The sequence below is a fragment of the Schistocerca serialis genome, chromosome 3 (assembly GCF_023864345.2).
Source record: "Schistocerca serialis cubense isolate TAMUIC-IGC-003099 chromosome 3, iqSchSeri2.2, whole genome shotgun sequence".
NCBI classification, from domain to species: Eukaryota; Metazoa; Arthropoda; class Insecta; order Orthoptera; family Acrididae; genus Schistocerca; species Schistocerca serialis.
In genome coordinates, this window is record NC_064640.1 from 1,034,886,061 (window position 1) to 1,034,910,112 (window position 24,052).

Sequence of the window (24,052 nt, forward strand, 5' to 3'; positions counted from 1 at the left end):
AGTGGCCTGCTTTGATAACTTCATTTAGTTTACTGAATAATGACTTCACATATTATGACTTTTGGTTGTGGAATTTCTGGCAATTGGTTTTGCACTCTGTCTCTGGCATATGTTGGAAATTTTTATTTTTACTCCTGCTTTTTTTCACACAACCAAAATTTGTTTAAGAATGTGGTTAAAATTCTTCACATTTGGAATAAATTTTGATTATACAAATGACCCAGACATTTGCTTAACATTACATGTAGCTAACGTATGTGTCTACTTTGCCCTGTTTGGTTTAATGTTTGTGAAATAAATGTTTGAAAAGTTTGAACTGTTGGAACCCAACCAAGGTGAACACCCTGTGCCCTCTTTTGATTCTCCTGAAAGTTCCATTATCTACATTTATTTGAGGTGCATTGTCAATGTTAGTCTCTATTTCGTTTAATGCTGCATTAATCTTGTGCCGAAGAAACTCTTTATTTATTCCTTTTGACCCTTTGTCACAGTCTGTGGATTGCCAGTGGATTTTGTCTTCTCCAGTACACACTACCACTTGCCCACAACCTCTATTGACCTTTCTTGCCACACACGCTACTGCACATTGATACTTGCTAGCCACTTTGCTCTTGCACATAGCTGATCTCCATTATTTGTATGACTTTTTTGTTGGACAACCATGTTGATAACACGCTTAGACAGCATATTCCCTAGAATTTGGCATTAGGTTCGTCTAATGCCTTAGGTGTTCAGCTGACGTGTTTTAATACTTCGTCTCGCTTCTGCACATGTTTGGACCTGGTAAAGACCTTTTGATGTGATGATGAGTCATTCATTCCCTGACTGGTATGTACCTCTCATGTAGTCAGGAGATAAGCCAGTTGTGTTGGTTTTGTAGTACCACCCAGGGATCATGTGTAGGGTCCTCTAAGGTTGACACATGCGCATGTGAAGCTGCATTGACAGCTGAAATACTTTTATTAATCTTTTGTCAGTTATGCAACTTGTTAGCTATATCTTCTGTTGGATAAGTAGTTTATAAACATATTGTACAACATAGTGATTAAAGGGACAATTATAGAATAGTAAATAACTATTCAAAACTGAACTAAATAAGAAAACTACATAAGGTTTGCAGCTCAGTGGGAAGGAGGTTGAAAATTTTTACAGCAGCATACATAACATCTCTCTGCAGCAGAGACACTGCACGTAATTGTTTTGTTTACTGCCACACATGTGAATTGCTGACTTCTGTCACCAAGTATCCAGTCTCTGGGAACAAGATTTTCTGTGGTGAATTAAACGTAATAAGTGTACCAGTGGGAAGCTGTTCCATAGCCTCTCACAGCCAAACACCACTGACTTTTGTAACAGGACTACTCACCACTTGATCACCCTTAAGGAAAACGCAGTTGCAGTGAATGTTTGCAGCTTATGTGGGTTGTTCTATTGTTGTATACAATCTTATTGGTGGTTGTGGTCTGCCAGACTGCTGATTTGATTTGTGGAGCAGTTAACAGCTTCTCGCTGTTTTCAACTTTTAGTAGAACTATAGAATCATGAGGAAATAAGATACCTTTATGTTCTTCTATACTTGCGTGCATTATGTTCAGCTTTTTTGCGTTTTGGTCACTTCACCTAGAGTACCAGGTGCTGATGACACTGTAATACACAGAAAAGTATCATTGTTTAGGGACTCTAGGAGGATACATGTTGATTTGGACTGAATTTCTATTTAGTGTGATGAATGGCAGCTTGTTTTACATGTAAAAAAATGTAAGTGAATGTGGATGAGTTGGAGAAACAAGCCATTAATGTTCAAATAAAGTACTGTGATGATTGACACAATCTACATCTACATGTCTGATCTGTAGTTCAGAATAAAGTGCATGGCAGAGGAATCGTCGACCCACCTTCAATCTATCTTTTCCGCTTTTCCGTTTCACTCATGGACAGCACATGGGAAAAATGAACACTTCAGTCACACCTTGTGAGCTCTAATTTATTTCGTGGTGGTGGTGGTGGTGGTGGTGGTGGTGGTGGTGGTGGTGGTGGTGGTGGTGGTGAAGATGATGATCATTTCTCCCTATGTAGGTCGGTGGCAACAAAATATTTTCTCACTCTAGGAGAAAGATGGTGATTGAAGTTTCATCAGAAGATCTCACTGCAATGAAAAAGAGCTTGGTTTTAATGATTGACACCCCAATTCATGTATTATATCCATGACACTGTCTTCCCCTATTTCACTATAATAGTAATCGAATGGCCCTTCTTTGAACTGATTGTAGTCCTCAGTCAATAATATCTTATGCAGATCTCACAAAGCACAGCAGTACTTCAGAAGATGGTGGACGAGCTTGGTTATATGCAGTCTCTCTTGTAGACCTTTGGCACTCTCAAAGTGTTCTGCCAATGACTTGAAATTGTTGGTTTGGTTTCCTCACAGCATAGTCTATATGATCATTCCAATTTAATTCATCTGTAATTGTAATTTCTAGGTATTGAGATTAATTAACAGCCTTTATTTTGATGTATTGTGTAACCAAAATTTAGTGGGTATCCCCTCATACTCGTGTGGATGATCTCATTTCTCCTTATTGAGAGACAAATGCCACTCTTCGCACCATACAAATGTTGTTGTTGTTGTGGTCTTCAGTCCTGAGACTGGTTTGATGCAGCTCTCCATGCTACTCTATCCTGTGCAAGCTTTTTCATCTCCCAGTACCTACTGCAACCTACATCCTTCTGAATCTGCTTAGTGTATTCATCTCTTGGTCTCCCTCTACGATTTTTACCCTCCACGCTGCCCTCCAATACTAAATTGGTGATCCCTTGATGCCTCAGAACATGTCCTACCAACCGATCCCTTCTTCTGGTCAAGTTGTGCCACAAACTTCTCTTCGCCCCAATCCTATTCAATACTTCCTCATTAGTTATGTGATCTACCCATCTAATCTTCAGCATTCTTCTGTAGCACCACATTTCGAAAGCTTCTATTCTCTTCTTGTCCAAACTATTTACCGTCCATGTTTCACTTCCATACATGGCTACACTCCATACGAATACTTTCAGAAATGACTTCCTGACACTTAAATCAATACTGGATGTTAACAAATTTCTCTTCTTCAGAAACGCTTTCCTTGCCATTGCCAGCCTACATTTTATATCCTCTCTACTTCGACCATCATCAGTTATTTTGCTCCCCAAATAGCAAAACTCCTTTACTACTTTAAGTGCCTCATTTCCTAATCTAATTACCTCAGCATCACCCGACTTAATTAGACTACATTCCATTCTCCTCGTTTTGCTTTTGTTGATGTTCATCTTATATCCTCCTTTCAAGACACTATCCATTCCATTCAACTGCTCTTCCAAGTCCTTTGCTGTCTCTGACACAATTACAATGTCATCGGCGAACCTCAAAGTTTTTATTTCTTCTCCATGAATTTTAATACCTACTCCGAATTTTTCTTTTGTTTCCTTTACTGCTTGCTCAATATACAGATTGAACAACATCGGGGAGAGGCTACAACCCTATCTTACCCCCTTCCCAACCACTGCTTCCCTTTCATGTCCCTCGACTCTTATAACTGCCATCTGGTTTCTGTACAAATTGTAAATAGCCTTTCGCTCCCTGTATTTTACCCCTGCCACCTTTAGAATTTGAAAGAGAGTATTCCAGTCAACATTGTCAAAAGCTTTCTCTAAGTCTACAAATGCTAGAAATGTGGGTTTGCCTTTCCTTAATCTTTCTTCTAAGATAAGTCGTAAGGTCAGTATTGCCTCACGTGTTCCAGTGTTTCTACGGAATCCAAACTGATCTTCCCCGAGGTTGGCTTCTACTAGTTTTTCCATTCGTCTGTAAAGAATTCATGTTAGTATTTTGCAGCTGTGACTTATTAAGCTGATAGTTCGGTAATTTTCACATCTGTCAACACCTGCTTTCTTTGGGATTGGAATTATTATATTCTTCTTGAAGTCTGAGGGTATTTCGCCTGTTTCATACATCTTGCTCACCAGATGGTAGAGTTTTGTGAGGACTGGCTCTCCCATGGCCGTCAGTAGTTCCATACAAATATCTTGTCTAAATCATTTTGCAATTCGTATTGATCATCTGACAACTTTACACAACAGTAAATGACGGCATCAACTGCTAACAATCGAAGCGGACTGCTCAGATTGTTTCCTAAATAATTTGTGTAGATCAGGAACAGCAGAGGGCCTATAACGCTCTGGTGGAGATCACCAGATGTTACTTCCATTTTACTTGATGGCTTTCCATAAATTATTATAGTCTATGACCTTTCTGACAGGAAATCATGAATCCATTTCACAACTAAGACGTGATGCATTTTTGTTAGAAGTCATGTCTGAGGAATAGTGTTGAAAGCCTTCTGAAAACCTAAAAATATGGCATCAGTTTGAGATCCTTCTGTCGATAGCACTCTTCACTATGTAGAACTAAAGTGCTAGTTGTAATGCGGTGCTCCATGGGAAAAATATTTTACAAATCCATGCTGACTGTGTGTCAACAGATTGTTTTCCTGGAGGTAAATCATGATGAACACACACAGTTTATGTTCAAAAATTCTGCTCCAAATCTGCATTATTGATATAGGTCTGTAACTGAGCAAATTATTCCCATTCCTTTTCTTTGTAGTGGTGCAAATTTTGCAGCTTATTCTTCAGGTGTGGATCTTTCAAAGAGCAACCGGGAGTGTATGATTGCTAATTATGGAGTTATTGTATCAGCATACTCTGAAACGAACCTGAGTGGTATACAATCTAGACTGGAGGCCTTGGTTTTATTGAGTGATGTAAGCTGATTCTCAATGTGGAGGATACCTATAACTAAGTTAGTAATGTTGGCAGTCATTCTTGTTTTGAATACTGGAATATTTACTTGGTTTTCGAAATTGTGTCAGCAAAGAAAACTATGCATCATAACACTGCTTTTGTGGCACTTCATCAGTAACATCACCATTGTTATCATCCAGTGAAGGTATTGATTGCATGTTGGCACTGTTTTACTTTACATACAACCAGAATCACTTTCAATTCTACCAGATTTAAGGACAGTTTCATTGTGGTAACTATTAAAAGGCTCTCTCACTGAAGTTTGCATTAAATTTCCAATTTATGTAAAACCCTTTTTGCCAGTTATTTTACATCTGGCATGCATTTCTTCATAGCTTCTGTATTAGTGTTCTGACCTGTTATGTGTACTGTTCAGGTTCTCTTATTATTTTATTTGGTATATAGCCCACAGTAGATTAAAACTGAAGAAACTGCAAAAAGATGGGAATTTAAGGAGATGGGACCTGGATAAACTGACTAAACCAGAGGTTGTACAGTGTTTCAGGGAGAGCATAAGGGAACAATGGACAGGAATGGGGGAAAGAAGTACAGTAGAAGAAGAATTGGTAGCTCTGAGGGATGTAGTAGTGAAGGCAGCAGAGTATCAAGTAGTTAAAAACACAAGGGCTAGTAGAAATCTTTGGGTAACAGAAGAAATATTGAATTTAATTGATGAAAGGAGAAAATATAAAAATGCAGGAAATGAAGCAGGCAAAAAGGAATACAAACGTCTCAAAAATGAGATCGACAGGAAGTGCAAAATGGTTAAGCAGGGATGGCTAGAGGACAAATGTAGGGATTGAGAGGCTTATCTCACAAGGGGTAAGATAGATACTGCCTACAGGAAAATAAGAGAGACCTTTCGAGAAAAGAGAACCACTTGCATGTATATCAAGAGCTCAGATGGAAACCCAGATCTAAGCAATGAAGGGAAAGCAGAAAGGTGGAAGGAGTATATAGAGGATCTATACAAGGATGATGTACTTGAGGACAATATTATGGAACTGGAAGAGGATGTAGATGAAGATGAAATAGGAGATATGATACTGTGTCAAGAGTTTGACAGAGCACTGAAAGACCTGAATCGAAATAAGGCCCCAGGAGTAGACAACATTCCATTAGAACTACTGACAGCCTTGGGAGAGCAAAACCCTACCATCTGGTGAGCAAGATGTTTGAGACAGGTGAAATACCCTCAGACTTCAAGAAGAATATAACAATTCCAATCCCAAAGAAAGCAGGGGTGGACAGATGTGAAAATTACCGAACTATAAGCCATGGTGCAAAATACTAATGCGAATTCTTTACAGATGAATGGAAAAACTGGTAGAAGCCAACCTCCGGGAAGATTAGTATGGATTCCGTAGAACTGTTGGAACACGTGAGGCAATAATGACCCTATGACTTATCTTAGGGAATAGATTAAGGAAAGGCAAACCTATGTTTGTAGCATTTGTAGACTTAGAGAAAGATTTTGACAACGTTGACTGGAATACTCTCTTTCAAATTCTAAAGGTGGCAGTGGTAAAATACAGGGAGTGAAAGGCTATTTACAATTTGTACAGAAACCAAATGGCAGTTATAAGAGTCAAGGGGGCATGAAAGGGAAGCAGTGGTTAGGAAGGGAGTGAGACTGGGTTGTAGCCTCTACCTGATGTTATTCAATCTGTATATTGAGCAAGCAGTCAAGGAAACATAAGAAAAATTTGGAATAGGCATTAAAATCTGTGGAGAAGAAATAAAAACTTTGAGTTTCACCAATGACATTGTAAGTCTGTCAGAGACAGCAAAGGACTTGGAAGAGCATTTGAACAGAATGGATAGTGTCTTGAAAGGAGGATATAAGATGAACATCAACAAAAGCAAAACGAAGATAATGGAATGTAGTCGAATAAATTCGGGTGATGCTGAGGGAATTGGATTAGGAAAAGAGACACTTAAAGTAGTAAAGGAGTTTAGCTATTTCGGCAGCAAAATAATTGATGATGGTCGAAGTAGAGAGGATATAAAATGTAGACTGGCAATGGCAAGGAAAGCGTTTCTGAAGAAGAGAAATTTGTTAACATCGAGTATATATTTAAGTGTCAGGAAGTCATTTCTGAAAGTATTTGTATGGAGTGTAGCCATGTATGGAAGTGAAACATGGATGATAAATAGTTTGGACAAGAAGAGAATAGTAGCTTTCGAAATGTGATGCTACAGAAGAATGCTGAAAATTAGATGGGTAGATCACATAACTAATAGGAGGTATTGAATAGAATTGGGGAGAAGAGGAGTTTGTGGCACAACTTGACTAAAAGAAGGGATCGGTTGGTAGGACATGTTCTGAGGCATCAAGGGATCACCAATTTAGTGCTGGAGGGCAGCGTGGAGGGTAAAAATCTTAGTGGGAGACTAAGAGATGAATACACTAAGCAGATTCAGAAGGATGTAGGTTGCAGCAGATACTGGGAGATGAAGCAGCTTGCACAGGGTAGGGTAGCGTGGAGAACTGCATCAAACCAGTCTCAGGACTGTAGACCACAACAACAACAACAACATATAGCCCACAACTGCCATCAGTTCTATTTATTCGAATCCATGACATCTTGTCTAGGCCTACATAGATTAGAAGAAGTTGAGGCTGTCTCTTAAAAAGGTGTCAACGATAATTTTTATGTACTTTTATATATGTATATAGTGTTTATATAGTGTATATAGTTTTATATTTTTGGTTTGTTTGATCTTATGAAATCTAAATTCACTACAATACATGTCTGGACACTAACCCGTGTATCAGTCATAATGCTCCCTATTTGCTCAGGATTATTTATTGGTAATTGGTAATTATGTTTTTTAACCAATTTATGCTTAAAGTGGGACCCTGAGCTAATAATTCTTGTTGAAACACTTATCTGAGAAAGCTTTCGGTACGATCTGAGATGACATCTTATGCTTACAATCAATTTGTGATGTGTATTTTAGCAAACATATGGAGGGTGGATTGAAGTCATCACCATGTGTAATTCTGTGACTGGGGTACCTATCTGAAATGACTGAGCATGTCTTTGAGCTGTTCAGCAACTCTTCCAGGTGGTTGGTAAAATGAGCTAATCATTAATTTGTTCAAGTTGTCAAATATAACCTATCCATACTAACTCACAGGAACTATCTACATAAATAGATAAAAGGGAATGGTGATGAGTTCAGATGACTTAAAGAGAGGGGAAACAGGATTAATTAAGGCTGTAGTTTTATTGTCTCATAAGAAGGTAATGACAGAAGGGGGAGGGCGTTTGAGAGGAGGAGCCATAATTCAGTTGGGTTGAGGTATTTTGTGGTTAACTGATGCTCAGAGCGCACTGAATGTCCCATCTTCACTGTGTTGAGTGTCCATATTGTCTTTCTGTCCTCAGTTGACTTACTCTCCTAATAATTCATAATGTAATTGGATACATAGAGAATCTACTATATGGAAGGTCTTAAAGTTTACAAGCTCATGGAGCCAGTGGACCTCCCTTGTGGCAGAAATGTTGAAGGGGAAGGAAGAGGGGTCAAGGAAAAGAACTGGTGAGGTTTAGAAAAAAGGAGTAGAGATGGGAAAATTTGGAAGTCTTCATACTGCCATGGCTCCTTGTTTTGGTTGACTTTTCCAAATTTACTACTTTTACTAAAATTCACCAGACCATCTCTGTCACCCCTCTTCCTCCCCTTCAACTCTTCTGCCAGGAGAGGAGCCACTGGCTCCGAAAACTTACAAACTGTAATACCCTCTGTATGATTGTTCTCCTGCCAAAGGTTGGTGAGTAGAGTTTTTATTTATTCAGTTGCATTATATTTTCAAGAACTAATTATTTTCTTCTGATAACTGCTGTGTTTTACTTCTTGTCATCATTTACTAGGTGAATTCCAAATTAAAACTACATTGATTAGACCATAATTTGAAGATTACTTTCTCTGAACAGGCTAAACTGTTCGAGCATAGTTCTTTCATGGCATTCTGAGGAATTTTGCCAGCTTCAGCCAATATTGGCTTTTTGTCCTGAAAGTGGATGTTTTGCTCATGTAAGGATTCCTCACATGAGCCTCTAATTACATTTGCATCATCCACTCTTCAGTGTCAGACAAGTGCTGCCATTCTGTTGAGTTAACACAGGATCCCCAATCTGTGGGGACAGATCCTTCATGGTAGGTTCAGTAGAGAATTTGTCACTAGAGTTTTGAGTACAGGTGCGGGAGACTTAAGGAAAATAATAGACAGCTGACTGCACCTCTGGTTTGTTAATCATATGCGGGATGGCCTCCATGTATTTTCCCACCAGGTTTCTACAATTCTCAGAGTTTGCACTGTAAGTTAATTTAAGCATCTTCCCAGCATCATCTTCAACACTGGCAAGATGTGGACTTCTGAATTAGTTGCATAATGTCTCTGTTAACATGATGCTGTTAATGATTTGAGAGAAAGTGTGTTTGTCGCTACACATAGCTACATATACGTCCAATGTGTATTACGTATTTTGCTGCTGTGAGAGCAACTGTGTTGGTTTCTTCCATGTATTTGACATGATCCACATATTTACTTCATGTATATACAGATTTTGTCATAATTAAAAGCGAATAGTGACAAGTGTGAAAATACACTTCTGAAAAAGAATTAGGTAAACCCTTTCAGAGGTTTCCAATTCACTCAAGATTTATTGTTCCAACAGTGTGTATGGAGTATGTGAAATGACTACATTTACAGGTTAGTCGCAGAAGTGGTAGTGAGTAGAGATGGGCAAACTTGTTCTTCCTTGGGAACTAGTTCACTGGTGATTGTTCTTTTTTGGGAACCATTCATTTTTACTCGTTCACCATTCATTTGTGCTAGGTATATGGTTCTTATGAAAAACTAAAACTAGTAGTGTAGTGACTGAAGGATGGAGGGCACCAAGAGGGGACACTTGCCTCTCCCGTGGAGTACAGAGTTTTTATTCATTACAGAATTATCACACACTTGCAGAAATAATTTCCATGATTCTGCAGAACCTCTTGTGTAGCCAACTGTAGCGTTGTGTGGCTGATCGCAGGGAAATGGTATAGGGTGACGCACCGAAAACCAGCCCCGAGTACAGACTGCTTGCAATTTACGGAAGATTTGTTGCCTGTTACAAGCAGATACAACAAACAGATAAACATGTAATAAACAAATAACAAATAAGCTAATGCAAGCAACAACAGCGAGACAGTAGATGACGATTGTTGGGAGACAATGGGCAGTCTAGTACTCGGGGCCGATTTTTCGTGTGCCAGCCTGTACCACTGAAATAATATTGCAGAAGTTATCATATTCTCTTTACAAAATATGAGAGCAGACACTCGATTATGGAGTGCAGGCTTCATTCGGTTGTTAAGTTGGCCTGCCTTCCACAGCAATGAACATGCCGTTTTACCTTGGATCAAAAAAAGAGGGAAAATAGCTGCTCCTCTGGCCGTACCATCTTCCTTCACTGCTCTCTTCGAAATATTGTTGTGCAGTTGCGAATGAGGCGTTTCACCACGGTCGTGGAACAGAATTCGCTTTCAGTATCAGTTTGACATTACTAGCACTTGATAAAAATATGTTTTCTAAATATTTTGCTGTTTTATTTCCTAACTTACTGGTCATTTTCTTTAATACATGTTAAATACTATCATAAAATGATATAATGTTAGGTCGTCAACTTGAGAAATGTGTCATTTCCAGAATCATATTAATAACACAGAAAGGTTTACTTCAAAGAAGATAATCATGAATCAGGCATTTCTTATAAGTATCAAACTAGTCTACCCGTAATAAATACGAATATTGAGTCGATATCCATCATTTCGAGGAGAGTTCTCGTGGCTTGACACATTTCAAAAGTGAGCAATTAATTTATATCAAAAATGGCTATTTTAGGGCCTTGCCCCCCTCCTTGGAAAAATTTCTGCAGACACTCACAACTAGTAGTAGTGTACCCTACAAACACTAGGTTTTACAGTGTTGGATAACAACTGTAAAAACAGTTTTTTAAAATTACAATTCATAAATCTTGCTTTCATGACATAGACTCATTTTGAACAAAAAAGTGTTACAGATAATACAAAAATTGTAGTATTTGAATAAATAATACACATTTTATAAACTCAAGTGGGATGAGGCATTTTTGAAACACGTGCTATTCAAAAAAATTGGTGATTTGAGCGAATGTAAAGGAGATTAGAATGAACTTAAGGCAGTCAGAATGCCATGTAATTCCTCCAAAAGATTACCAACTGAATTTGGAATGTGAAAAAGGTACAGGGGGCTATTTTGGTAAATTCATTTCACTTCATTGTAAAACTTTATTTAACAACTTCTCGAACACATATCTACAAACTTAAACATTGCCGTTGATAACTATAATTTCTGAAATTTTTGATGGTCCCAATCAACTTCTTTTATCAGTCAGTGTTTGTCCTGCTTTCGAAAATATCCTCTCTGAAGGTACAGAAGTCGCTGATATGCACAGCCTATTTAGGGCCAATGAATATAAATGTGGGTAAAGAATTTTCCTTTGTTCCCAACACAATACAGGATCACCACCCCTCGGGAGCAACATCTCGGAAATGTATTTGGCAATTTCAGTTACAGCCACAGCCTTAGAATCATAAGTTTGCGTTGTTTTTGCCACTTCGTTGTCAAAGGCTTTCCACAAATTAAAACTTGTGAATGTCCAAAAAGCTGATGATGATGGAATTCCCTTTGAAGAGGAAGCTACTGAAGTGGGTTCATTAGCTTTTTCTTGTGCTAATAGTTGATGAACTTCACTCACGATTCCATCCTATGGCTGCATGTACTTCGTGCTTCCTGCTGTGAACCGGTTTTTTTTTTTAAATCATGGATCAAGTAATGTCGCTTGGCCAACAACATATGACGTATTAACAAGCCGCTCTTTGGCAGCCTTTATCACCGTCTCAGACATTGCAACTATTATGGGTGGCAACCCTTCCTGGTTTTTAAACGTAGACATGAAGTTTAAAAGCGTCCAGGTTAAAACCTCCATTTTGGGCAATGACACAGTTTTCTCAACGCTCACCTCTTTAGCTACTTCATAAAAGATTTGAAGTAATGTAATTGAATGTTCTATGATATCCCGCTCCTCTGGCATCAGTTAATGCTCATAATTTCTGAGAACAGCTAAAGTGGAAATTATGGGCAATTTGTTTCCAAAAATTCATAGTAGCATGTTGAAAATTGAGTTCCACCACATGGGGACTTCTTGTTTTAGTTTTAGTATCGGCAGATTGATTTGCACCTACGTTTCCTTTAGTTTATTCATTGCAAGTGAACTTTTTTTGAAAAACTGAACGAGACATTTCATTTTTTCGACTACACTTTTAATTGGTTTGATACCCAATTTGACAATTAAATTATAGTGTAGGTCTAACGGGGGATGTGAGCCCATTTAACAATTTATCCACAGCAACCATGTTAGCTGTATTGTCAGTTACAACTGCCACTATTTTGTTGCCTATTCCCCAGTTAGTCGCTTCTCTTTGTAGAAAATTACCTGTTTTCTGCAGTGTGTCGAGGCGAAAATTCCAGGCAACCCAATACATTTGAATGAAGTCTCGTGTTATCATCCAAATAGTGTGCAGTAATCAAAATAAAACTTTGATGGTTCGAGGAAGTCCACCCGTCAGTTGTCAGAGCGACTGCTGTCATTGAATTCAGTTTTCCTCGTAAATTATCCCGCTGTTGACTGAATACTTGTGGCAGCAATTTGGTCCAAAGGGTTGTGCTACTTGGAAGATGGTAACTGGGGCAGAGTGGGGAAACAAACTTCCTAAATTCTTTGTCATCCACAATGGTATTCCTTAAAAATCATTTTAAGCAACTGTAAGTCGAATTTATAAATTGGGAGGGGCTTAATAATACTGACAAAATTTGTGAAAGATGACTGTCCTCCTCCTATTGAAACATGTGCAAAGGTGGCAAATGCAGGCATCTTGCTGACCAAATTGTTCGACGGTAGCAAATCAACATCCCTGAGTGGTTTGCTCACAGAAGCTGAGGAGGTAGAGGCTGTGGTGAATTGGTGGCAAGATGCAGTTGACGTCGTAGCACTTGTTTCTCCAGATGTTGATGATGGATGGTTCAAATGGCTCTGAGCACTATGGGACTTATCATCTGTGGTCATCAGTCCCCTAGAACTTAGAACTACTTAAACCTAACTAACCTAAGGACATCACACACATCCATGCCCGAGGCAGTATTCGAACCTGTGACCATAGCGGTCACGCGGTTCCAGACTGAAGCCCCTAGAACGGCATGGCCACACCGGCCGGCTGTTGTCGATGGAGACCTAGATCAAAAATCCATCCTCTCCAGTGGCACTGTGGGGTGTTTCTTTATAAGATGCCATTTAAATTAGCCATGGAACCTCCAGCAATACTGATGATGGCTTTGCAATATTTGCATTCTCCTCTATCCACTCTATTTTCTTATAGTGATACCACAATACAGACATTGAAAATCTTGACATCTGTAATATTATTATAATTTCATTACTAATTCACCGTAAAATGTTACCTTGAAAAGTGTTAAAGAGAATCTCTGTATGCATTGTAAAACCATTATATATAAATACTGATAAGTAAAATTACACATGGTTAAAATAGTTGGAAATTGAATAGCAGGGAATGGTGTTGATAAAGTCAGTGATAAAAGATTTGAAGAATAATTAAGGTTGCTTTTATGACAATTTTAAAAGTTGTTTTCTTGTCTTGGGCTACCACCCCTCCCTCTCCTGTGCACAACTGGGCTCCATTCCATGTAGAAAGGAGCTGTGAAATTTGAGCTCAATGAGATAAGGCCCCTTGACCATAAAAATTTGAAAACCTTGAAAAAAATATTAAGTCCACCCAAGTATTACTTCTGCACAACTACATGATAAATTGATCAATTGCCTAATGTAGACAGATTGTTTACTTAGACTTTCTTAGCTGAATGCGTTTTTCGCTTCGCAATATTCGTGTGACACGCCAGTGACTACAAGCTGACAAAGATGTTACTCGGTGGCCACATGGTCAGGTAAAGAGTAACAGTTGGGCTGGCAGGCTCAGCGCGAACAGAAGTATGGATTTACGGAACTAAAACCTGTTTATGACCCAGCAGAGCCATCCCGGAACACAGTCGCCTTTCCTTTTCGAGAGAAGATCGTAGCAAGTGCAAAGCCTTTGTTTTCTGTTCATTTACATAAAAGAATTCACATTCGCAAAGGAACTACTCACATTAAATAACTGGCTAGTAATGAGTCGTCTATCAAACAACATCAATAGTTTTCTTTTGCAATTTGCTGGTGTCTACATCACATTGTCAGCACATCAAACTGCCATACTAACTGTGCGGGAACTGAAGATTTATTTATATAACTCATAACTTCCAACACAGGAGCAGCGGCAACTATGTAAGGATGCTGGAATATCGTCTTAACGTTATAAGTGAAAAGAAAGAAAATGGGGGCAAGGGTTCGTGAATGGAATCAGTCATCATTTATTTGAGAAAGAGAACTTCTGAGCGAGCAAGGGCAGTCAGGCAGCCATGAAATTTTACAATTATGTTTTACTGTACTGAATATAAACTTTACACAAATGTATATGAAAATAATTATCAGCATTGAACTAGTAATAGATTTCGCTTTTATTTTGTGTTTAACGTAATACGGAAAAGGTTTCAAAGTTACTTCTCTATATTTTTCTTTAATAAGTGGAAAACCATGGCCTCTAGCAAAAAAGTATCCTGATATAATATTTAACTATATTAAATTTCCTACAGTAAATGTCCTATTCATTTTTTCTAGCATTAATAGTTCGCGTGTAGAGAGCAGGAGAAGAGAACATGAAAATCTCACATGACATGCATGGGCTATAGCTCATGTAGTTTTGTAAGCCTGCTGATGGCTGCTTCCCAATTTAAAGAATGTTATACAAGACACTTCTGGTCTATTGTCTCGACTTCTTCTACACACCTATGCTACGTTGTAAACAATAATCGTTTAATCGTTTACACCCTACGTATACTTCACGTTGTCTCTGAGTTTCTAGGCGAAGTAGAGACTTTATGGAAGAATAAATTGTTTTAAAATAAAATATGGTTTTCTCATCATACTTGTCTCACACACTTAGTAAAAATTAGGTTTTTATGTTGCATTATTAAAGTTAATGCAGCAATAATAATAATAATAATTAAGTTCGCAGTAATAAAGTTTTTTTTGTTTGAAAGCTCCTTCTGAGCAAATGTTTTTGAGATAATAATTAAGTATGATTTTATGGCAATCTACATCATTTCAAATGGAGAGGCACCCCTTTTCCTACTAAGCCAAAATGACCCACAACCCACTTTTTTTCTTTTTCTTTTTTTTTCTCTCCAAAGAAACCAAAGTAGCAGGTAATGCAAATTGGAAACAATGAAACTTGAAAATAATTAGAGCCTTCCTAAATGTAATGTTTTGTATATCAAAGATACACGAAAATCTTTTTATATGTATTTTCTTACACTACAAATTAAGCAAATTATTGGAAGTTTGTTGCTAAATCAAGCCGATGAAACCAAAAAATATATGAATAACAAAAAAACTTGCCTTATTATAAGTATGTCTATCGCTGTTCATTGATATAATGAAGTGAGCTGATATGCCATTTTGTTACCTGAGAAGACGTACCTATTACATACAATGTAATTTTTACGTAACTTATAAAATACTTTTTAATTACCGGTCGTGGACACTGAATAGTCAGAACTAGGTGCAAGAGGAGTTTGAAACACATGTAAAATGGGGGAGTGCAGTGAACGAAACAAACAACTGGATACTGAACTAAGTAGGAGCAGTTGGCAGTGTAATTGCGATGGGTGGTCATGTGAAGAATGACGAGTGCGGCCGAGGGAAACCGAGACTGAGATGAGCACATGACCGAGGCTGGAATGAGAACTGCCAAAGTGACCGCCGCGACCGAAATGAACTTGTGAACTATGAAGTGATCGTTCCTCGTTCCCGGGAACTATGAGTAGACCGCCGCGACCGAAGTGAACTGTGAAAGACAGTTCCTTGGAATTTGTTCCTCAGTCCTTTCGTTCATCCTGTAGAACCGTTCCTTTGGACCTGTTCATCCAGGAACTACCCATCTCTAGTAGTGAGGTATCAGATACTGGCCCATGCTGAAACGTCCATTTTAGTATGTGGTGCAGCCTTCACATGAGTCAATGCGGATACTGACTATGGCATCCAGTCCATCATACAGATGGTGAATATCGTACAGGAATACAATGTGCTACATGTGCCAAACCTGTTCTTGTAGTTCTGTAAGAGCTGTTGGAACAAGAAATAACTCGTGCCATTCGTCAACCATCATCTCCAGCTCGAGCTCCACTGGGGACAAGTGTGGAGAAAGTGCTGGCCAGAGAATTTTCTTCATATCTTGCAGAGCATGATGAGTTGCATGGGCACTGTTTGGGCTAGTGTTATCCTGTTGGAACAACACATCATTTTCCTGCTGCAAGAATGGCAAAAGAACTGGGCTAACAACATTCTGTCCATACAGGGCAATGGTTCATGTCCCTTTCATAAATGCAAAGATAAATGAGAGTTGTAGCATATCACAACCCCAAACATAAGGCCTGTGGTGGGAAAAGTGTGCCTCGAATGAAACAAGTTTATGAGACATTACTCACCAGGTCTATGTCATACACGCAAATGAGCATCACTTGCTCGCAGGCAGAATCTGCTTTCATGATTGAAGCCTATGACACACCATTCTGTCTTCCAAATGATCCTCTGATAGCATGAACAGTGCAAGTCGATGCTGTGCCGTGGGTGGAAGATAGGCTTGCCCGACTGCTAATAACCAATTCACAACAGTTCATGTTGGCACATATAGGCTCATAAGCCCTCTTATCTGTGTGTGGTAGCTGTATGATCTGCCTCTGTAGCCATTACCATATGTCTGTCTAGACAGTTGTTTGTGCTGTGTGTAGGTCCAGGATCTCTTTCACGTGAGTGAGTGACACACCGAGGGAGATGGTGCAGTGGTTAGCATACCGGACTTGCATTTGGGAGATGATTGCTTAAACCTGCATCCAGCTATCCTGATTTAGGTTTCCCATGATTGCCTTAAATCACTTCAGGCAAATGCTGGGATGGTTCCTTTGAAAGGGCACGGCCGACTTCCTTCCTCATCCTTCCCTAATCCGATGAGACCAATGACCTCGTAGTTTGGTTTCTTCCCCCCAAACAACCCAACCCAACGCAACCCAATGCAACCCAACCAACCAAGCAATGGGTGTGACAATATTCATACGACCACTGATAAGAGTGTCATTGCACAGCTGACACAACACATCCAGTCAGTCTCCTCTCGATGACATGCAACACACAAAGGCTCTGTAGTCAGATGTGCTTGACAAGTAAACTTACTGCACTTCATACAAACTTTCATCATGGAGTTGCCTTTTTTCCTTCCACACACATGTAACACCCATTCTTCATCTTCTCTGATGGCTCTGGTGCGTCAATGACATCTGAATTTCTAAGAAGGAAATTCCCTTCAGAAGCTATCAGTCTACAGTGATATAATTTCCAATCTATTTTTCAAGTGTTCATTTGCCAATGGAAATGCTAAATTCTTCAGAAAACTACATCGAATATTGATGGTTCCTTTTGGTTGCAAAAGTGAATTTGGCAATTTATCCCAAATGTTGTTGTTGTGGTCTTCAGTCCTGAGACTGGTTTGATGCAGCTCTCATGCTACTCTATCCTGTGCAAGCTTCTTCATCTCCCAATACCTACTGCAACCTACATCCTTCTGAATCTGCTTAGTGTATTGATCTCTTTGTCTCCCTCTACGATTTTTACCCTCCACGCTGCCCTCCAATGCTAAATTTGTGATCCCTTGATGCCTCAAAACATGTCCTACCAACCGATCCCTTCTTCTAGTCAAGTTGTGCCACAAACTTCGCTTCTCCCCAATCCTATTCAATACCTCCTCATTAGTTACGTGATCTACCCACCTTATCTTCAGCATTCTTCTGTAGCACCACATTTTGAAAGCTTCTATTCTCTTCCTGTCCAAACTGGTTATTGTCCATGTTTCACTTCCATACATGGTTACTTTCCATACAAATACTTTCAGAAACGACTTCCTGACACTTAAATCTATACTCGATGTTAACAAATTTCTCTTCTTCAGAAACGATTTCCTTGCCATTGCCAGTGTATATTTTATATCCTCTCTACTTCGACCATCATCAGTTATTTATCCTCTCTGCTTCGACCATCATCAGTTACTTTGCTCCCTAAATAGCAAAACTCCTTTACTACTTTAAGTGTCTCATTTCCTAATCTAATCCCCTCAGCATCACCTGACTTAATTTGACTACATTCCATTATCCTTGTTTTGCTTTTGTTGATGTTCATCTTATATCCTCCTTTCAAGACACTGTCCATTCCGTTCAACTGCTCTTCCAAGTCCTTTGCTGTCTCTGACAGAATTACAATGTCATCGGCGAACCTCAAAGTTTTTACTACTTCTCCATGAATTTTAATACCTACTCCGAATTTTTCTTTTGTTTCCTTTACTGCTTGCTCACTACACAGATTGAATAACATCGGGGAGAGGCTACAACCCTGTCTCACTCCTTTCCCAACCACTGCTTCCCTTTCATGCCCCTCGACTCTTATAACTGCCATCTGGTTTCTGTACAAATTGTAAATAGCCTTTCGCTCCCTGTATTTTACCCCTGCCACCTTCAGAATTTGAAAGTTAACGTCGTCAAAAGCTTTCTCTAAGTCTACAAATGCTAGAAACGTAGGTTTGCCTTTTCTTAACCTTTCTTCTAAGATAAGTCGTAAGGTTAGTATTGCCTCACGTGTTCCAACATTTCTACGGAATCCAAACTGATCTTCCCCGAGGTCCATTCCTACCAGTTTTTCCATTCGTCTGTAAAGAATTCGCATTAGTATTTTGCAGCTGTGACTTATTAAACTTATAGTTTGGTAATTTTCACATCTGTCCACACCTGCTTTCTTTGGGATTGGAATTATTATATTCTTCTTGAAGTCTGAGGATATTTCGCCTGTCTCATACATCTTACTCACCAGATGGTAGAGTTTTGTCATGACTGGCTCTCCCAAGGCCATCAGTAGTTCTAATGGAATGTTGTCTATTCCCAGGGCCTTGTTTTGACTCAGGTCTTTCAGTGCTCTGTCAAACTCTTCACACAGTATCTTATCTCCCATTTCATCTTCATCTGCATCCTCTTCCATTTCCATAATGTTGTCCTCAAGTACATCGCCCTTGTATAAACCATCTATATACTCCTTCCACCTTTCTTCCTTCCATTCTTTGCATAGAACTGGGTTGCCATCTGAGCTCTTGATATTCCTACAAGTGGTTCTCTTCTCTCAAAAGGTCTCTTTAATTTTCCTGTAGGCAGTATCTATCTTACCCCTAGTGAGACAATTCTCTACATCCTTACATTTGTCCTCTAGCCATCCCTGCTTAGCCATTTTGCACTTCCTGTCGATCTCATTTTTGAGCCGTTTGTATTCCTTTTTGCCTGCTTCATTTACTGAATTTTTATATTTTCTCCTTTCATCAATTAAATTCAATATTTCTTCTGTTACCCAAGAATTTCTATTAGCCCTCGTCTTTTTACCTACTTGATCCTCTGCTGCCTACACTACTTCATCCCTCAGAGCTACCCATTCTTCTTCTACTGTATTTCTTTCCCCCATTCCTGTCAATTGTTCCCTTATGCTCTCCCTGAAACTCTCTACAACCTCTGGTTCTTTCTGTTTATCTAGGTCCCATCTCCTTAAATTCTCACCTTTTTGCAGTTTCTTCAGTTTCAATCTGCAGTTCATAACCAATAGATTGTGGTCAGAATCCACATCTGCCCCTGGAAATGTCTTACAATTTCAAACCTGGTTCCTAAATCTCTGTCTTACCATTATATAATCTATCTGATACCTTTTAGTATCTCCAGGATTCTTCCAGGTATACAACCTTCTTTTATGATTCTTGCTTAGAATCATAGATATGTACAGTATACTATAAAATAACACCGTAGGCCAACTCCTAATTTTGGAAACAGCATAACCTGTAATCATTTTGTCCTCAGTATCCACTCCTCTTTCAGTGTGATTGTAATTTAATAATGATACTTGGCTTTCCTGTTTCGGGGTCAATATCATGCATAAAATGCATTGTAGACAGGAGTATCAGTGAACAATTACTTTTGTTGGGTGCAAGACAAGAGAGTTATTAGCTTGGAAGCCAAATTTTGAAACTCCACAGCTTGGTCTCTTAGAGAAAAATATTGACCATTCTAGGCACTCTTCACAAAAAGGAAAGGGAGATCCCTCCAGAATTTCGCATCTAACATGTCTTCCACTACTGGCAGCTTGTGTACCAATTGTCAATGATGACATTTATGTGTGTGCCTTCCATGTCACTGATAAGCATTTCTACAGTTGTTGCTGGGCTGTTTGATACTTGAAATGGTCCATCTGGCTGCTTTCCTACATATACTTCAATATTACTGGTATAAAACTTCTTTCTGTCACTCATACCACATATTTTAATCCAATATTTTGTGTGTCCAATAGTAGCGGCCTCTAAATCCAGTCAACATTTCATCGATTGTCACATAATCAGCAGGATTATATAATCACTTCTGGTTGATTGCAAAGGAATGTGGACACTTTCTGACGGCAGTTATGCTGTCAAGTATTTTCCTTTCATTTCGAGTGGAAACATTAGCAAACCTCATACAGTGCATTACAAGCAGAAATCTGTTGTAGCTCATTAAGGCCGCATATGCAGTGGCTCAGTCTGACACTCCAGCACTTGCTCCGTCCTTTTTGACTCTGTCACCTCTCCTCACTCTGAAGATGGCTGGATGGTATTCAGCCAAAATATTAGAAGAAGAAGAAGAGGAAGAAGGAGAAAAAGAAGCATAATTTATGTGGCTGAATGCCAAAAATTTTATGGAACAGTCTTTACACCATGACAATTTGAAGAACCGTAGACATCAACTTGCCACAGATTGGATATTTAGTTATGCTTTGAATGGTATTAGTTCTTGCCCCTGAGTATGCTTACTAGTGTTAGTGACTAGAGCATTCTTCCTTGCAAATGCTAAAAATGCAACAGTAGCTACACAAGTGTGTTCACATGGTATTAGTGGGAACTACAAAGAATAAATATTAGCAGAAATGAATGTACTGGAATCATCCTTCAGTCCAATGAAACTTTTGAAGCAAATAAAACTGTCTAGATCATTAAAAATATGGTCTTTGTTCATTACAAATTTGTGGTGCTTGTCTTCATGAGATATCTGCAATAAAGATTAAAGGAATGTAAAGAGTGATAGATGCTTGTTATGCAACATTGAGCTCAAAAAATTTAAAAACCAAAAATTATTTTAAAGGTTCACTCACAAAAAAAATTTGAACTTGTGAAGCAAAATTCAGTGTCAATATTGAAATCTATGTCTAATCAGCACATCACTTAATAACTGGTTGAAAGATAATACAAAGATTTAAGTTCTAGCTTACAGGCAGCACTGATGTGGGAAACGTCTTCAAATTTCACTTTTTTGTTATTGTAATTTTCCTCCTTCTAGTTAAGATTATAAAAAGGCAGAAATAATTAAATTATAAATATACACAGTCAAAATATAAAACAGGATTAAAATAAAAAAAATTTCTTACTAATGGGACAACTTTTTAGATATGACACGTAGTCCATGTGCAGTGTACCCAAACTTACCAAGTAATCACTGAATCTCTTAATATTATCTACATATCAGGCACATGAAACTTCAGTATTTAATAATAATAATAATAATAATAATAATAATAATAATAATAATAATAATAATAATAGTGAACCTTCCTGGCAGATTAAAACTGTGTGCCCGACCGAGACTCGAACTCGGGACCTTTGCCTTTCGCAGGCCAGTGCTCTACCAACTGAGCTACCGAAGCACGACTCACGCCCGGTACTCACAGCTTTACTTCTGCCAGTACCTCGTCTCCTACCTTCCAAACTTTACAGAAGCTCTCCTGCGAACCTTGCAGAACTAGCACTCCTGAAAGAAAGGATATTGCGGAGACATGGCTTAGCCACAGCCTGGGGAATCTTTCCAAATGAGATTTTCACTCTGCAGCGGAGTGTGCGCTGATATGAAACTTCCTGGCAGATTAAAACTGTGTGCCCGACCAAGACTCGAACTCAGGACCTTTGCCTTTCGCGGGCAAGTGCTCTACCAACTGAGCTACCGAAGCACGACTCACGCCCGGTACTCACAGCTTTACTTCTGCCAGTACCTCATCTCCTACCTTCCAAACTTTACAGAAGCTCTCCTGCGAACCATGCAGAACTAGCACTCCTGAAAGAAAGGATATTGCGGAGACATGGCTTAGCCACAGCCTGGGGAATGTTTCCAGAATGAGATTTTCACTCTGCAGTGGAGTGTGCGCTGATATGAAACTTCCTGGCAGATTAAAACTGTGTGCCCGACCGAGACTCGAACTCGGGACCTTTGCCTTTCGCGGGCAAGTGCTCTACCAACTGAGCTACCGAAGCATGACTCACGCCCGGTACTCACAGCTTTACTTCTGCCAGTACCTCGTCTCCTACCTTCCAAACTTCACAGAAGCTCTCCTGCGAATCTTGCAGAACTAGCACTCCTGAAAGAAAGGAAGGAAACATTCCCCAGGCTGTGGCTAAGCCATGTCTTCGCAATATCCTTTCTTTCAGGAGTGCTAGTTCTGCAAGGTTCGCAGGAGAGCTTCTGTAAAGTTTGGAAGGTAGGAGACGAGGTACTGGCAGAAGTAAATCTGTGAGTACCGGGCGTGAGTCGTGCTTCGGTAGCTCAGTTGGTAGAGCACTTGCCCGCGAAAGGCAAAGGTCCCGAGTTCGAGTCTGGGTCGGGCACACAGTTTTAATCTGCCAGGAAGTTTCATATCAGCGCACACTCCGCTGCAGAGTGAAAATCTCATTCTGGGAATAATAATAGTAATAATAATAATAATAATAATAATAGTTATAATAATAATGATAATAATAATAATAATAGTAGTAATAGTAATTAATTCTACTCAAAATTGGAAAGCCTCCCTGTGGAGGCCCGGGATAAGAATAGGCCTCCGGTATGTTCTGCCAGTCATAAAAGGCGACGAAAAGAACAAACCACTAATAGGGCTAACCCCCCTTTTAGTGTGATTACTTGGTTCAGGGCAGAACTAAAGAAGCCTCGGACAAGCGCCGTCATGGTCGGGGGTGACACTTGATCGCTATGCCCGCCCACAATGGTAATGACACTGCTAGCCAACTGGAAAATGATTTAATTCCAAATAGAGGTGTTTTGCAGGATATGCTTCCTGCAACCACCCTAGAAGGAAAACAATGACAGAGGATGAGATGGTCAAATGAAGTTAATCGACACCTCATGTTCTGTTATTACCAAGCAACAAACCTAGGAACCAACACAACTGGATACAGATCACAAGTATACGCAACATTTATTACCAGATACCCGGAATTAAAATTTTTAACAGAACAACGACTAGCTGATCAGATCCGTGTAATAATAAAAAATAACAGGATACCCCAGTCAGATTTAGAAAACATCAAACGACAAGTACAACAAATACTGGAACAAAATAATGTGCAATTAGAAGAAGAAGAAAATACAGTAATGGACTCAAACATCCCAGAGCAAACAAACAAAGAACATGCATCAATTAAACAATCAGAGGAAAACGAAATCTTAAGACAGCCACCAGCACAAGCACAAATAGAACATGAAGTGACACACATGTTAGATATAGAAGAAAAAATTTCTGCTAACATATATAGAATACAAATACACAAATACAGACATTAGACCATTCTTGCATAGACCACCAAATAACCCACAAGTCGAAACAACAATAAAACTATCAACACAATCATATACAACAAAATAAATGAATACACAACTATGGAAGAGTTACAACTACTGGTTTATGTAGGAGCACTCACTACACTAAATAACACACTAGGCAGAGATCAGAACCAACCAACACACAGAAGAAACCCACAAAACCAGCATGGCAACACAGGCTACAGATCACAATAGAAAAACTGAGAAAAGACATCAGACAACTAACACAATTTATAAGAAATGAAATATCAGACAAAAAAC